The following is a 15,984-nucleotide window of genomic DNA, read 5'->3' as shown; positions in this document are numbered from 1 at the left end:
CTAAGGCCGAAAGTTCACACGCGGTTCGCTTTCCAACAAAACAATCCAGTACCTTCCAAACTTCACAAAACTGTCCGTAAACGCAACTGCTATTACGACCACACAATCTGGGCGCGAGAAGCCAATTATTTCTTAATTTTACACATAATAAAGACGGAAGCGTTCAGCATGACCTGCACATCCCATACCTGACTAGCGACTCCTGTTCAGTCTGCTTCTCTTCCAGTATAACTACCTAGCAGTGCGCGGGAACTGCTTAACTCTGACTGGTTGATCAAAATGATCAGCCAATCAGGACTATACTTCGAGATTATTCTCGCGCCAAAACTGTACAACGCCAATCACTATTCACTGATGCATTTACGTCATTTCAATATGCAAATATTAATATAATGTTTAACAAAACCAAACGAATAGAAAACTACTCTTGAAATAAATTTAGAAACTTATTACCCTGCAAACAGCTATTCTAGCTGCCTCCTTACAAAAGCAAGTATACTTAGACATACGTCATCAGCAATGTGGATGAAACACAACTTTCTTATGATAGTTTCGTAATGGTGTATACAATATAATATTGAAGGTTTACATATGTCCCACATACACACTGTCACTCGTTCTCATTCTTTCCACATCAACAAAACAAATAGTTATTAATATTTTCTTGAATTTTTATTTTACAAAAATGAAAAGTAGTTATAGTTTTTAAATGTGAAAATCCTGATAAAATAGTGCTGTCCATTGAGAGTCCTGGAAATGTTTTCTAATGATAGCAAAACATAAACTATTATGAATCCTAACTAACTTTAATCTTACAAGTGTCGGTTGGGGGTGTTTTTTTAAGTAAATTTCTCTAACTCCAAAACTGTGACAGGTAGAAAAATGAAATATTTATACAATATTCTTTTGAATAACAGAAGGTAGTGCACCGATTTTTAACTAGATTGAATTATATTTAATATAGTTTATTTAGATTCTTAGGGGTTTGAGTATACAGTTTCTCAAAGTGACACGGATACCATTTCTCACGGCTAGCTTAGCGAAAGATGCGAATGACTCATTGCTAAGACACAACTCGCGGTCACCTTCACAACCAACGGCTCCAATGCTATGGGCTGTTCTGCAAAGTATCTTACTGCAATAAAGTTATCTTGTATTGACTCACGACATTACAGTTATCATTCAGAAATTCTTTTAATTTGTTTTTAAATGTTGGTTGGCTATCTGTCAGACTTTAAATGCTATTTGGAAAATGGCCAAAGATTTTTGCGGCTGCATAATTCACCCCTTTCTGTGCCAAAGTCAGAACAAGTGTTCAAAGGCTATATTTATCAGTGGTGTTACGCTATTTAATGTACAGAATTCTATGTACTGTCTTTTCTCACATTTAAGTGAGAATCCATTTGCAGAGAACAACTTTACAATTTTCTGAAAAACATTATTTACAATTTCCTCAGCTGATTCTTGTATCTTGGGTGTGATTCCTATACTAGTATCATCAAGAAAAAGAACTAGCTTTGCATCTTCAAGAATATAAAGTGGAAAGTCATAAATACACTCCTGGAAATGGAAAAAAGAACACATTGACACCGGTGTGTCAGATCCACCATACTTGCTCCGGACACTGCGAGAGGGCTGTACAAGCAATGATCACACGCACGGCACAGCGGACACACCAGGAACCGCGGTGTTGGCCGTCGAATGGCGCTAGCTGCGCAGCATTTGTGCACCGCCGCCATCAGTGTCAGCCAGTTTGCCATGGCATACGGAGCTCCATCGCAGTCTTTAACACTGGTAGCATGCCGCGACAGCGTGGACGTGAACCGTATGTGCAGTTGACGGACTTTGAGCGAGGGCGTATAGTGGGCATGCGGGAGGCCGGGTGGGCGTACCGCCGAATTGCTCAACACGTGGGGCGTGAGGTCTCCACAGTACATCGATGTTGTCGCCAGTGGTCTGCGGAAGGTGCACGTGCCCGTCGACCTGGGACCGGACCGCAGCGACGCACGGATGCACGCCAAGACCGTAGGATCCTACGCAGTGCCGTAGGGGACCGCACCGCCACTTCCCAGCAAATTAGGGACACTGTTGCTCCTGGGGTATCGGCGAGGACCATTCGCAACCGCCTCCATGAAGCTGGGCTACGGTCCCGCACACCGTTAGGCCGTCTTCCGCTCACGCCCCAACATCGTGCAGCCCGCCTCCAGTGGTGGTGTCGCGACAGGCGTGAATGGAGGGACGAATGGAGACGTGTCGTCTTCAGCGATGAGAGTCGCTTCTGCCTTGGTGCCAATGATGGTCGTATGCGTGTTTGGCGCCATGCAGGTGAGCGCCACAATCAGGACTGCATACGACCGAGGCACACACGGCCAACACCCGGCATCATGGTGTGGGGAGCGATCTCCTACACTGGCCATACACCACTGGTGATCGTCGAGGGGACACTGAATAGTGCACGGTACATCCAAACCGTCGTCGAACCCATCGTTCTACCATTCCTAGAGCGGCAAGGGAACTTGCTGTTCCAACAGGACAATGCACGTCCGCATGTATCCCTTGCCACCCAACGTGCTCTAGAAGGTGTAAGTCAACTACCCTGGCCAGCAAGATCTCCGGATCTGTCCCCCATTGAGCATGTTTGGGACTGGATGAAGCGTCGTCTCACGCGGTCTGCACGTCCAGCACGAACGCTGGTCCAACTGAGGCGCCAGGTGGAAATGGCATGGCAAGCCGTTCCACAGGACTACATCCAGCATCTCTACGATCGTCTCCATGGGAGAATAGCAGCCTGCATTGCTGCGAAAGGTGGATATACACTGTACTAGTGCCGACATTATGCATGCTCTGTTGCCTGTGTCTATGTGCCTGTGGTTCTGTCAGTGTGATCATGTGATGTATCTGACCCCAGGAATGTGTCAATAAAGTTTCCCCTTCCTGGGACAATGAATTCACGGTGTTCTTATTTCAATTTCCAGGAGTGTATATATTAAGAACGACAAGGGAGCCAAGACTGAATCTTGTAGGACACCATTCTTGATATCTCCCCAGTTAGAGGACTCTGCTGCTTTTTGTAGACTATCTGTACTGTTAATTTCAAACTTCTGCATTTTTCCAGTTAAATATGAAATAAACCATTTGTGCAGTGTCTCACTCATATCACAATACTCAAGCTTTTCTACAATAATTTTGTGATTCACACAGTCAAAAATCCTTGGAGAGAGCACAAAATATCAAAATGGGTGATGTTCAGTTATTCAAAACATTTAACATTTTATCAGTGAAAGCATATATAGCATGTTCTGTTGGAAAGTCTTCCTGAAAACCAAATTGAAGTTTTGTTAGTACGGTACTTAATTTTTACAAATATGTAATGCTACTCTTGAACATTACTTCTTCAAGAATTTTGGATAAAGTTGTCCGAATTGTGATTGGGCAGTAGTTTTTAACGTCAGACATATTCCAGTATCTAGAAAAAGGCACTGTTTCAGTGAGCTACAACATATGTGGCTGGGATTCCTAATTTCTGTTGGGAACAAGCTTTTAGCACTCTGTTGGAAATGCCATCAATTCCATGTGAGCTTTTACTTTTGAGTGAATTTATTATTTTCCTAATTTCAACAGGTGGGGTGGGTTGAATTTCAATTTTCTCAAATAGCATAGGTATTGCATCTTCCGTATACTGCCTCGAATTTTCGAATGAATAGCTGGATCCTATTTTTCCTACAATACTTCAAAAGGATTATTAAAAATATTTTCTACTTCTGACTTTTTGTTAACAAACTTTTCATCTACTCGAGTTTAATAGAAATACAGTTTTCCTGTGCTCCCAGTTGCCTTATTTCCCTTTTAACAATTTCCCGACTTGTTTTAATTTTATTATCAGATAATACATATTTCTGGACTTTTTAATAACTTCTCTTAATACAGTGCAGTAGTTTTTTTTTTAAATGTTTCACTGTTACTGGACGATTACTCCTTACAGCTATACGATACATTTCCCTTTTCTGTTCACAAGATATTTTTATCCTGTTAGTAAGCCATGGTATTATAGATGTTTTCTTACAATTGTATTTCACTGTTTTCTTAGGGAAACTGTATTCAGGTTAAATTTTAAATTAGTATCAGTCCCCCCCCCCCCCCATGAACCATGGACCTTGCCGTTGGTGGGGAGGTTTGCGTGCCTCAGCGATACCTATAGCCGTACTGTAGGTACAACCACAACGGAGGGGTATCTGTTGAGAGTCCAGACAAACGTTTGGTTCCTGAAGAGGGGCAGCAGCCTTTTCAGTAGTTGCAGGGGCAACAGTCTGGATGATTGACTGATCTGGTCTTGTAACACTAACCAAAACAGCCTTGCTGTGCTGGTACTGCAAACGGCTGAAAGCAAGGGGAAACTACAGCCGTAATTTTTCCCGAGGGCATGCAGCTTTACTGTATGGTTAAATGATGATGGTGTCCTCTTGGGTAAAATATTCCGGAGGTAAAATAGTCCCCCATTTGGATCTCCGGGCGGGGACTACTCAGGAGGACATCGTTATCAGGAGAAAGGAAACTGGCGTTCTACGAATCGGAGCGTGGAAAGTCAGATCCCTTAATCGGGCAGGTAGGTTAGAAAATTTAAAAAGGGAAATGGATAGGTTAAAGTTAAATATAGTGGGAATTAGTGAAGTTCGGTGGCAGGAGGGACAAGACTTCTGGCCGGGTGAATACAGGGTTATAAATACAAAATGAGATAGGGGCAATCCAGGAGTAGGTTTAACAATGAATAGGAAAATAGGAATGCGGGTACGCTAGTATAAATAGCATAGTGAACACATTATTGTGGCCAGGATAGATACGAAGCCTACGCATACCACAGTAGCACAAGTTTATATGCCAACTAGCTCCGCAGATGACGAAGAGATTGATGAAATGTATGACGAGATAAAATAAATTATTCAGATAGTGAAGGGAAACGGAAATTTAATAGTCATGGGTGACTGGAACTCTTGAGTCGGCCGGTGTGACCGAGCGGTTCTAGGCACTACAGTCTGGAACCGCGCGACCGCTCCGGTCGCAGGTTCGAATCCTGCCTCGGACATGGATGTGCGTGATGTCCTTAGGTTAGTTAGGTTTAAGTGGTTCTAAGTTCTAGGGGACTGATTACCTCAGATGTTAAGTCCCATAGTGCTCAGAGCCATTTGAACCACCATAGCGTTCAAACAGGGATCTGTAATGGAGGTGCATTCCAAGCAGTGAACTGTCATTGAGTTTCTTTTGGCGGAAAAGCAGAGCATCGCAGATAATCATCAGCGCTTGAAGAATGTCTGCGAAGATCTGGCAGTGACCAAAATCACGACGAGTCTTTGGGCGAGGCGTCCGTCATCACTGCAACAAGGTAGCGCAAATCTGTCCGATCTGCCGCCTGCCAACTGGCCACACAGCTGTGACTTCCGCAATTGGTGGAATGTGCGGACATTCTCATTCGAGTTGTTCAACGAATCACAAACACCTCGCTGCCCAAGTGGACGTCCCTGCTGGTAGTGCTGACACACTTGTCCACAAGGTGGGGTACCTGAAGGTGTATGCCCCCTGAGTTTCTTGCCGCCTAATGGATGATCATAAAGAGCAACGAGTTTGGGCCAGTGAAGGATGCATTCTGCAGGAAGCAATACGTGGATGAGGGTGAGGTTATTGATGCAGCAAGACGTATGCTCTGACGATTAGCAGTAGATTGGTACCATGTGGGCATACAGGCTCTAGGATTTGTAGCCAAAAGGATGGGGAATAACATGGTGTATTGGAGTCCTGAATAAAACGAAACTGTTTCCAGAAAAAGATGTGTTGCGTTACTTACTGAATGCGCCTCATAGTTATCTAGCATATACGACTAGATAGCTCAACAAAACCAACGATATTAAATTTCTTTTTTCTTTTAAACTGGACAACTTCATAGCAGTCTAAATCATGATTAATATAACCAGTTAGTCTTTGGTCAATTAACAAGTAGCACTTCCTTGTTCAGTTAAGATCAGTTAAGGTAGTACACAGTATAACTCCGTTTACAAAAACTGAGCAATTCATTAACATACTGCAGATAGCATTAACGTAGAACAATTATTAAACAAACTAGACAATTTAACCGTCCCACTATAATTTCCTTTTCTGTTACCAAGTCGGGTATCCAGGCAGCCGTCCCACAACTGCCGCTTATATGTCAGTTCGGCTGTTACCTTCCTTCCACTTTCAGACTCAAACAGAACCATGGACTGCTCCGAGGATTGTTGGAAGGTGTCTGTCGTTGTAACCGCCCTGCATTCCACACAGAGCTCCATGGATGTTAATACGTCTTGCTGCAACCTTCACAAGGCGTAAACAGACACCGCAAGGGGCCAGAAGTTCAAATCTTCACTCTAATGGCCTCGTTACAGATACAGCTTCTAGCTCCACTATCATCGCAAGCCGGCGCCTGCCCGGCCGACTGTCAAGAAGGAACTCCCCGCTGTCTTTCCTACCGGCCGTACACTCTCTGCCCAACACACACACTCAATGTACACTCAAGCTAGGTTGGTTGATTGATTTGGGGAAGTGGACTAAACAGTTTCTGGCCTTATCGGATTGGGGAAGGATGGGAAGTATGTCGGCCGTGCCCACCAAGCTAGGCAAAGAACTTCCGACAGAAATCACAGCGCCCAAATTGGCACAATATAAGGCACTACTAGAGATGGTACACCCATGCCTTCCTCCGACCTTTGAATTAAATTACCCAGTCAGTTACAGATGCAGCTTGACCTTTTCCTTTTGTTTCTTCAACTTAACAAATCGCTGTTACAAGTGACAGGAGCTGTGAATAACAGAAAAAAAGAATCGGCTGAGGGTTGGCATACGGACCTTCGAACTGTAATCCGACACTCACCCATGTGTTTTTTCTTTATGTTTAAGGACTTCATACTTCCCTCTACAGCCAAGCCTTTCGCCTGTCATAAAGCGTTCTTCGGGCAGTTTCCTCTGGTAGGCTTCAGTAAAACGTCTTTCAACGAATCTTCTTCCATTTATTAATTATAAAATAATTGCGCATGAGTGCAACAACGCGGATTAATAACACAGAAGAGGATTAGGATTGCTGGCTGCAGGAAGGTAAACAGACTATGCTACAAACATTTATATTCACAAAACGTGTTTGGACCATGGCTATTAACCTAGGTTACCCGCTTCAAACCACTGTCACAAAGTAATTAATGTTTTTTAATCGTAACTTATGACTTATTGGATTGGTGCATAATTTCGTAGCGTTTCTTCTTTCTGTTGATATTCCTGTTGTTATGGGCTTGTAATTCATTGTCACTTTTAATTTATAGTTCACTGTTGCTATTTGAGTTGACATATTGTCATTTTGTCACTTGTAAATAGTGAGTGGAGCTGTGGACGCTAGGAAATGGAGTGCAACGTGAGAAATCGGAACAGTTCCGTCATATTCTGCTGTTTGAGTGCAGTAGATGAGTGACGGCAGCGGAGGCAGCAAGAAACGTTTGGGCTATGTATGGGATAATGCCACTGGACAGAGCACGGCTAGAGAATGGTTTACTAGTTTCAAGGACGATCGTTTCGACATTGGTCACTCTCCACAACTGGGAAGACCTTCGGGGTTTTATGAAGGTCATTTAAATGCATTAATCAACAATGGTCCACGTCAGTGTACTGGAGAACTGTCAGATGTGATTAACTGTGGTCATTCCACGAACGTGTGATATTTGCATGCAGTGGGGAAGGTTAAAAAATCGGGTGTGTGAGTACCACATGCTCCAATCCAAAATCAAAAAAGTCAATGTGTGGCCATATGTGCATCTCTGCTTACTCGTCATCAGTTTTTTCGGGAACAACGTTGACCATTTCTATCCTGTATTGTTTGTGGTGACGAGAAATGGTGTCTTCTTGCTAACATAAGGAAAAGAAAGGAATGACTGAGCCCAAACGAAGCAGCAGCTTCCCGCTCAAAGACCTGTGCGCGTCCACAAATAAAGTTGCGCATCTGGTGGAACAGTAACGGTGTGGTGTACAACGAATTACTTCCCCCAGGTGTGACCCTCACTGCTGACATTTCTTGTCAATAACTGAGACGTCTTGCAGATGCAATCAAAGAACAACGAGCAGGAAGATTGTGTGAAGTGATGCTACGCCACGATAACGTTCATCCGCATTCTACTAGACTGACAAAAAACCGCTACACCAGAGTTGGCTTGGCAAGTCATTCCGCACTCACCTTATTCACCTGATCTTGCGCCTGTAGATCTTTCAGCTTTCCCGGTCTCTATGGGACAGGTTTCAAGGAATACCCTTTCCGGATCAAAATCCCTTCGAGAATGGTTCGACCAGTTCTTCACCATAAAACCATGTGATTTCGACAGTCGGAGAATCAAAAATTTGCCCCAGCGTTGGTAGACTCTTGTAGATAGTAAAGGAGAATAGTCGTCAACAATATAAAGTCTCTGTTGCGTTGTGTTTATTAAACTTACGAAAAAAACACTACTAAGATTTGCACAAAACTAATAATAGTTGCGGGCCACTGTGGCAAAGCGGTTCGAGGCGATTCAGTCCGGAACCGCGCTGCTGCTACCGTCGCAGGTTCGTATCCTGCCTCGGGCATGGATGTGTGTGTGATGTCCTAATGTTAGTTAGGTTTAAGTAGTTCTAAGTCTAGTCTGATGACGTCAGATGTTAAGTCCCATAGTGCTTAGAGCCATTTGAACAATTTAATAATAGTCCTGCGGGATCTTAGTTATTGCTACTAGGAACCAACCAGCACTTTCGCATGCGGGCTATAATGGGAGGGCATTAGTCGATTACCAGGCTGTGGGTACTGTGTCCTGGTGATGAGGATTCGTGAAACTGAGCACATTGTCGTGCTGCGTGCCGCGTGAGGTGGCGGCGGGCGCATTCTTGCTGGAGCTGACCACGGCCTGACATTTTGAGCACAGAAGCAGTCTCAGAGCAGTAGCGACGATATTTCTGCTCTGTAGTCTAGCGATGAATTCTCTATTCTGGAATCTCTTAGTTCCGCAGCCTGAAGTGCCACACTACGACTATCTCACTCCTTTCATTCCGCACAGATTTCTCTAAGTGTGTCCATTCATTAGACTGGACAATGGTTCAAATGGCTCTGAGCACTATGGGACTTAACTGCTGAGGTCATTAGTCCCCTAGAACTTAGAACTACTTAAACCGAGCTAACCTAAGGACGTCACGCACATCCATGCCCGAGGCAGGATTCGAACCTGCGACCGTAGCGGTCGCGCGGTTCCACACTGAAGCGCCTAGAACCGCTCGGCCACACCGGCCGGCTAGACTGGACAGCTTAGGTGGTTGTTCTCGCCGTTCGAATTATTTTGCTATAACTTCACTAGCTGTTGCGTACCGCTCTCATTTCACACGGTGAAAATACAGCACACACTAGAAATCATTCTTTGTTTGGAGATGTTTCGCGTTGCCTGAAAGCTGTAAACGTCTCGATTCCCATTAATGTCTAAGTTTTAATCTCTGCCTTCGGGAAGCCTCTATTTCTACAAACGTCTGCTCTCGCTCCAACCTAACAATGTGCGTACGGTCTTTGTCGGGTCGGGTCAGGTCGGTCGGGGCATACAAGCATACAATAGCGGTTGGGCCGGTAAGGGGGACGGGGGGGGGGGGGGGGGGGGGAAATGCAGCCTCATTCTCGGCTTCTGGCTCCAGGCAGCCACGGCCACTTCTATCTTCCGGAGGCAGACGTCTCGTCCTTCTCATTGAATGGCCGTTTGGTGCCAACCTGCCGTTGCCGAGAGGGAGAGAGAGCGAGAGAGCGAGAGAGAGAGAGAGAGAGAGAACGTCCTGTCCCTCTCATTGTTCTGGGTCGGTTGGGCGTCTCTCCAGGCCGTGTAGTGCCATCATTAATGTTCTCTTCTGACACATAATTTGTTTCCGAAAAACACAGTGTAATGCATCCTAGGTAACGATTAGCTGAAGCAAGTTTGATTGATGGTCTCATGTTGAGATGTTGGAGGGCTTCCTGATGTCTTGTAGTGATCCATTCGCCTCGCCAGTGCACTTAACGGATACGGGCCGACATTCGGCTAATGCATTTTGTACAGGCTGCGGCATACTCTCGGATACATTTTTGAATCCCTGTCCTTTGCTACAAGCCGAGGCAGTGGTTTTGGAGGATAGAATAAGTAGATGCATATACCAGATGTAATAACATGTCGCCACTAAAATATCGTCTGCAATGGCTTTGGGCACTCCCACTACTATGAGAGACATCTTGGTGGGAATATAATTACTGATGTAGTTCACTTTCTCAAAATGGTTCAAATGGCTCTGAGCACTATGGGACTTAACTTCAGAGGTCATCAGTCCCCTAGAACTTAGAACTACTTAAACCTAACTAACCTAAGGACATCATACACATCCATGCCCGAGGCAGGATTCGAACCTGCGACCGTAGCGGTCGCGCGGTTCCAGACTGTAGCCCCTAGGACCGCTCGGTCACTCCGGCTGGCAGTTCACTTTCTGCACAAGATGCATAACTCTCTTGTTCTTCTGCAGGAGTGTTACGCGAATAACATATTTCTCTTCCAATTCAGCTTAACGTATTATAAAGGCAAGAAATGTATTCGCAACTGCGAACACCATGAGACTTCAGCTGTGCAATTTACTGGTGTCGTATGAAAATTTGTTCCGGCCGGAACTCGAATCCGGATTTCCCGCTTCACGCGGGCGCTCACCTTAACAGCTTCTCCTATCGGAGCATGTTTCCAGGACCTACCTAAACCTCGATAAGCCATCACGAGTCCACGTTCTGCACTCGCACAGTCGCAGTCATTCTGGCAGTGGAAGAGACTACTTTATTGTTGTCACAGCCTTTGCCTAGGCATGTAATTACTATTTGCTGTGTCTTTGTTTAACGTTATATTACTTAGTGTCCTTCACACATGAATTTTTATACGTCGCCAATAAATCGCACAGCTGGAACCTCCACGGTATTCGCAATTGCGAATATATTTCTTGTATTTCATACAGCTGTAAATCACGGCAGTGTCTGTTCCTTCAGACATTGCATAGTAGACCATTAAACACAAATCGCTCAAATGGCTCTGACCACAATGGGACTTAACATCTATGGTCATCAGTCCCCTAGAACTACTTAAACCTAACTAACCTAAGGACATCACACAACACCCAGTCATCACGAGGCAGAGAAAATGCCTGACCCCCCCAGGCATCGAACCCGGGAACCCGGGCGCGGGAAGCGAGAACGCTACCGCACGACCACGAGCTGCGGACATTAAACACATACATTGCAGATAGTATAGTAATTAATAAAGGGTTTGCAGTGATACACATTCCGAGTCTTTAGTGAACCTCCAACTTGTGGAAGTAAGGGAGATGGTAATAACCCATTGAGAGGCCTAAGGAGGATTCGCCTATTTGACTAACATTAGCTGTGCGCCGCCAGTATTTTCACATTATCTTAAAACTGTCCTTATTGCTTATAGCTTCTCGTTGTTCTTCGGAAGGACGCTGACGTCATTTGCATATACCATTGATAGGACCCTGCGTGGTGGCGCAGTAGTTATCACACTGAACTCGCATTCGGAAGGACGACTGTTCAAATCCGTGTCCAGCCATCCTGATTTAGAATGAGATTTTCACTCTGCAGCGGAGAATGCGCTGATACGAAACTTCCTAGCAGATTGAAACTGTGTGCCCGACCGACACTCGAACTCGGGACCTTTGCCTTTCGCGGGCAAGTGCTCTACCATCTGAGCTACCGAAGCACGACTCACGGCCGGTACTCACAACTTTACTTCTGCCAGTATCTCGTCTCCTATCTTCCAAACTTTAAAGAACCTCTCCTGCGAACCTTGCAGAACTAGCACTCCTGAAAGAAAGGATACTGCGAAGACATGGCTTAGCCACAACCTGGGGGATGTTTCCTGTGAGTACAGTGGAAATTGTATCTCCAGAAACCCGAAACTTTATCAAGGTCATCATGTGGGACGTGCCTGAAGTCACTGAGTTACTAGAAATGTATCTTGTCTGTGAAGATCTCTACGTGAATACTCGAAAATGGAGGAAACTGAGAGTTCCACTCGTATTTTTTTAATGAATACCAATGTCACTGGTATAACAAATTCCAGATCATTATTGCATTTTATAAAGGAAACTAACGCGTTTTTCACGTCTACAGAAACAGCAACTGTTTGTTCCACCTGTTTTTCACAAACTAGATGCATGCAACACACATCACAATCGACGTTCTCTCAACCAAAGAAACACGGGAAATGAGCAGAACGGCAGTACAAGCAGTCAACTGGTCAATATACGTGGGAGTGAATAACTGTTTACCACACCCACTCGCCCATATTGAATCTTTTCAAATTTCCGTTGACTCTACTCACAACGTGCACGATTTGAAGGCTGCCCAAAAGATGCTGAGTATTAGTTGGCTATTCAGCCGCCTGGAGGGCGACATGGTTAGGTGAGCTTCATTCTTGTACCCCAGCCTCTCCAGTTAGCCGGCCTGCGTGGCCGTGCGGTTCTAGGCGCTCCAGTCCGGAGCCGCTCTGCTGCTACGGTCGCAGGTTCGATCCTGCCTCGGGCATGGGTGTGTGTGATGTCCTTAGGTTAGTTAGGTTTAAGTAGTTCTAAGTTCTAGGGGACTGATGACCACAGCAGTTGAGTTCCATAGTGCTCAGAGCCATTTTGAACTTCTCCAGTTCCGGAGGCTCGACGACGGCTCCCTCCACAAGCCATGAATATCTGCCACAGGGTACCTCCGCCACGCATACCCGCAGACCAGGTAGAATCGTTCTAGGAAAGCAGCCATATATTCATCACTCTAATTACAATTAAGTATGACGTTTGCATCCTCAATCTGATGACATTCGACAATGGGCAAAGGATCGGAAATACCCCTCCTGACAACTGTGGCTCCGGAAATATTAAATCTGTACATTCTTATGACGACATAATTTTCCATGCAGAAAAATCTTTCATTCCCCTTATGGCTAACGATGTGCTGAAATCGCGGATTTCCACGTCAAATCCATACCTTCCCCACGACAGAACGGAGCGATTTTCTTTGCACAAGTCGGAACAATGGATGGACTTGCCTTTTTTTTTTTGCGAGTGGTACCGTTGTGTCTTAGGAAGAGAGACGTCTTCTTACGAGCGACGAGCTACTAAAAACAACGTCGCAACCGCTATATTACCGTCATCCTGCATAAAAAGCGGTCCTGGTTCTACAATGACACAAAAGTATCGTTAACGATGTCCATGTCAAAAACTATACATGTATTATGAGTCAAAGTCCGGCATATCTTCCGACTGAAGTTGTATCTTGCAGTCCCACAGCTGGTAATACATATCTCTTGATCTAAGGACACGATGCATCCCGCTGTCCACCGACCTGCAGATCACGTCTGTTTGCTATCCTACGTGGCACTGGCCAGGGCCGAGAAGCTGTAAGCAGCGGCGTGCTCGGGCTTGCGCCAATCCCTCCCCATGCAAAAGCACAGTTCCTGTTGCGTGGGAAATACCTCAGTCTTCTGTCTTTGTGGCACACAGAGATCACACGTCGTGGAGCCGGCAGCAGACGTTAAACCACGCTGCCTTCATCCCTGAGCCATCCACAGTACGTGCCAGATACAAAGATATACAGAAAACAGCGCAAGTGCACAGCAACTGTAGAATATGCGGTTGGAAGAAAGCGGATGGTACGAGTACAGTGCTATACTATGCCACCCGACGGGTGAAATAGTACATTTGCGCTAAGTGTTGACAACTGTACTAAATTTACAAGCAATTTTAGAATACATCTCGAGAAGTGGTCTCGTGATCGCACAGAGGTGATATAAATTCGACAAAATACGGATAAATGGAGGGCAAAATGTGCCGAAACGCGGTGAAATTGTGGGAATACGAGCATGTCTTCTGTCTGGTGCAGGAAAATTCTTACATTTGTTGTACACTCCTGGAAACTGAAATAAGAACACCGTGAATTCATTGTCCCAGGAAGGGGAAACTTTATTGACACATTCCTGGGGTCAGATACATCACATGATCACACTGACAGAACCACAGGTACATAGACACAGGCAACAGAGCATGCACAATGTCGGCACTAGTACAGCAATGCAGGCTGCTATTCTCCCATGGAGACGATCGTAGAGATGCTGGATGTAGTCCTGTGGAACGGCTTGCCATGCCATTTCCACCTGGCGCCTCAGTTGGACCAGCGTTCGTGCTGGACGTGCAGACCGCGTGAGACGACGCTTCATCCAGTCCCAAACATGCTCAATGGGGGACAGATCCGGAGATCTTGCTGGCCAGGGTAGTTGACTTACACCTTCTAGAGCACGTTGGGTGGCACGGGATACATTCGGACGTGCATTGTCCTGTTGGAACAGCAAGTTCCCTTGCCGGTCTAGGAATGGTAGAACGATGGGTTCGATGACGGTTTGGATGTACCGTGCACTATTCAGTGTCCCCTCGACGATCACCAGTGGTGTACGGCCAGTGTAGGAGATCGCTCCCCACACAATGATGCCGGGTGTTAGCCTTGTGTGCCTCGGTCGTATGCAATCCTGATTGTGGCGCTCACCTGCACGGCGCCAAACACGCATACGACCATCATTGGCACCAAAGCAGAAGCGACTCTCATCGCTGAAGACGACACGTCTCCATTCGTCCCTCCATTCACGCCTGTCGCGACACCACTGGAGGCGGGCTGCACGATGTTGGGGCGTGAGCGGAAGACGGCCTAACGGTGTGCGGGACCGTAGCCCAGCTTCATGGAGACGGTTGCGAATGGTCCTCGCCGATACCCCAGGAGCAACAGTGTCCCTAATTTGCTGGGAAGTGGCGGTGCGGTCCCCTACGGCACTGCGTAGGATCCTACGGTCTTGGCGTGCATCCGTGCGTCGCTGCGGTCCGGTCCCAGGTCGACGGGCACGTGCACCTTCCGCCGACCACTGGCGACAACATCGATGTACTGTGGAGACCTCACGCCCCACGTGTTGAGCAATTCGGCGGTACGTCCACCCGGCCTCCCGCATGCCCACTATACGCCCTCGCTCAAAGTCCGTCAACTGCACATACGGTTCACGTCCACGCTGTCGTGGCATGCTACCAGTGTTAAAGACTGCGATGGAGCTCCGTATGCCACGGCAAACTGGCTGACACTGACGGCGGCGGTGCAGAAATGCTGCGCAGCTAGCGCCATTCGACGGCCAACACCGCGGTTCCTGGTGTGTCCGCTGTGCCGTGCGTGTGATCATTGCTTGTACAGCCCTCTCGCAGTGTCCGGAGCAAGTATGGTGGGTCTGACACACCGGTGTCAATGTGTTCTTTTTTCCATTTCCAGGAGTGTATTTGGGGACGACCATGTGGCAGGATGAAGAATACGAGAAAAAGTTGAAATGGACGCACAAGGATCCGGGGAAACTGTCATTTTTCGACGACAGTGATAAGGTGGCTGGAATAGGATGTTTAACATGGATAATAACCAAATGCAGAGTAATAAATTTATACATGTCGAATGACAAGCCCAGGTGTGACCCCAAATTTCTCGGCTACCACCGTAAGATTTGTATGAAGTATCCTTGGCAAAAGAGCATTGTGTTAATAGCTATGGTACTGGAATATACAACTACGAAATGGATCGCGTGTTTGGCCCTGTGCAGGATCGTTGAGGTATTTTAAGCCCCAACAAATAATATTTACATGTGCTTCTCTGCACTCTCCATCAACCACAATCGAGCGGTGTCAGCAAACAAGTACCTCACAAACAGTTGCTGTATGCTTTTTTAACAACATTCTGCTGTATGTCTGTTGAGATGATATAAATACATGCAGGTTGGCTACTGTCTTTGATGCATTTCTGGAAAAGAGAACCATCTGCATTTAAACAGACTTGCATGTGCCCTAAAGGATGATAGAAAGTGGATTGAGTGGTGGGTTGAGATGACCTTA

Source organism: Schistocerca americana, chromosome X (assembly GCF_021461395.2).
Source record: "Schistocerca americana isolate TAMUIC-IGC-003095 chromosome X, iqSchAmer2.1, whole genome shotgun sequence".
In the NCBI taxonomy this organism is placed as follows: Eukaryota; Metazoa; Arthropoda; class Insecta; order Orthoptera; family Acrididae; genus Schistocerca; species Schistocerca americana.
Note: the sequence above shows the minus strand (reverse complement) of the source record.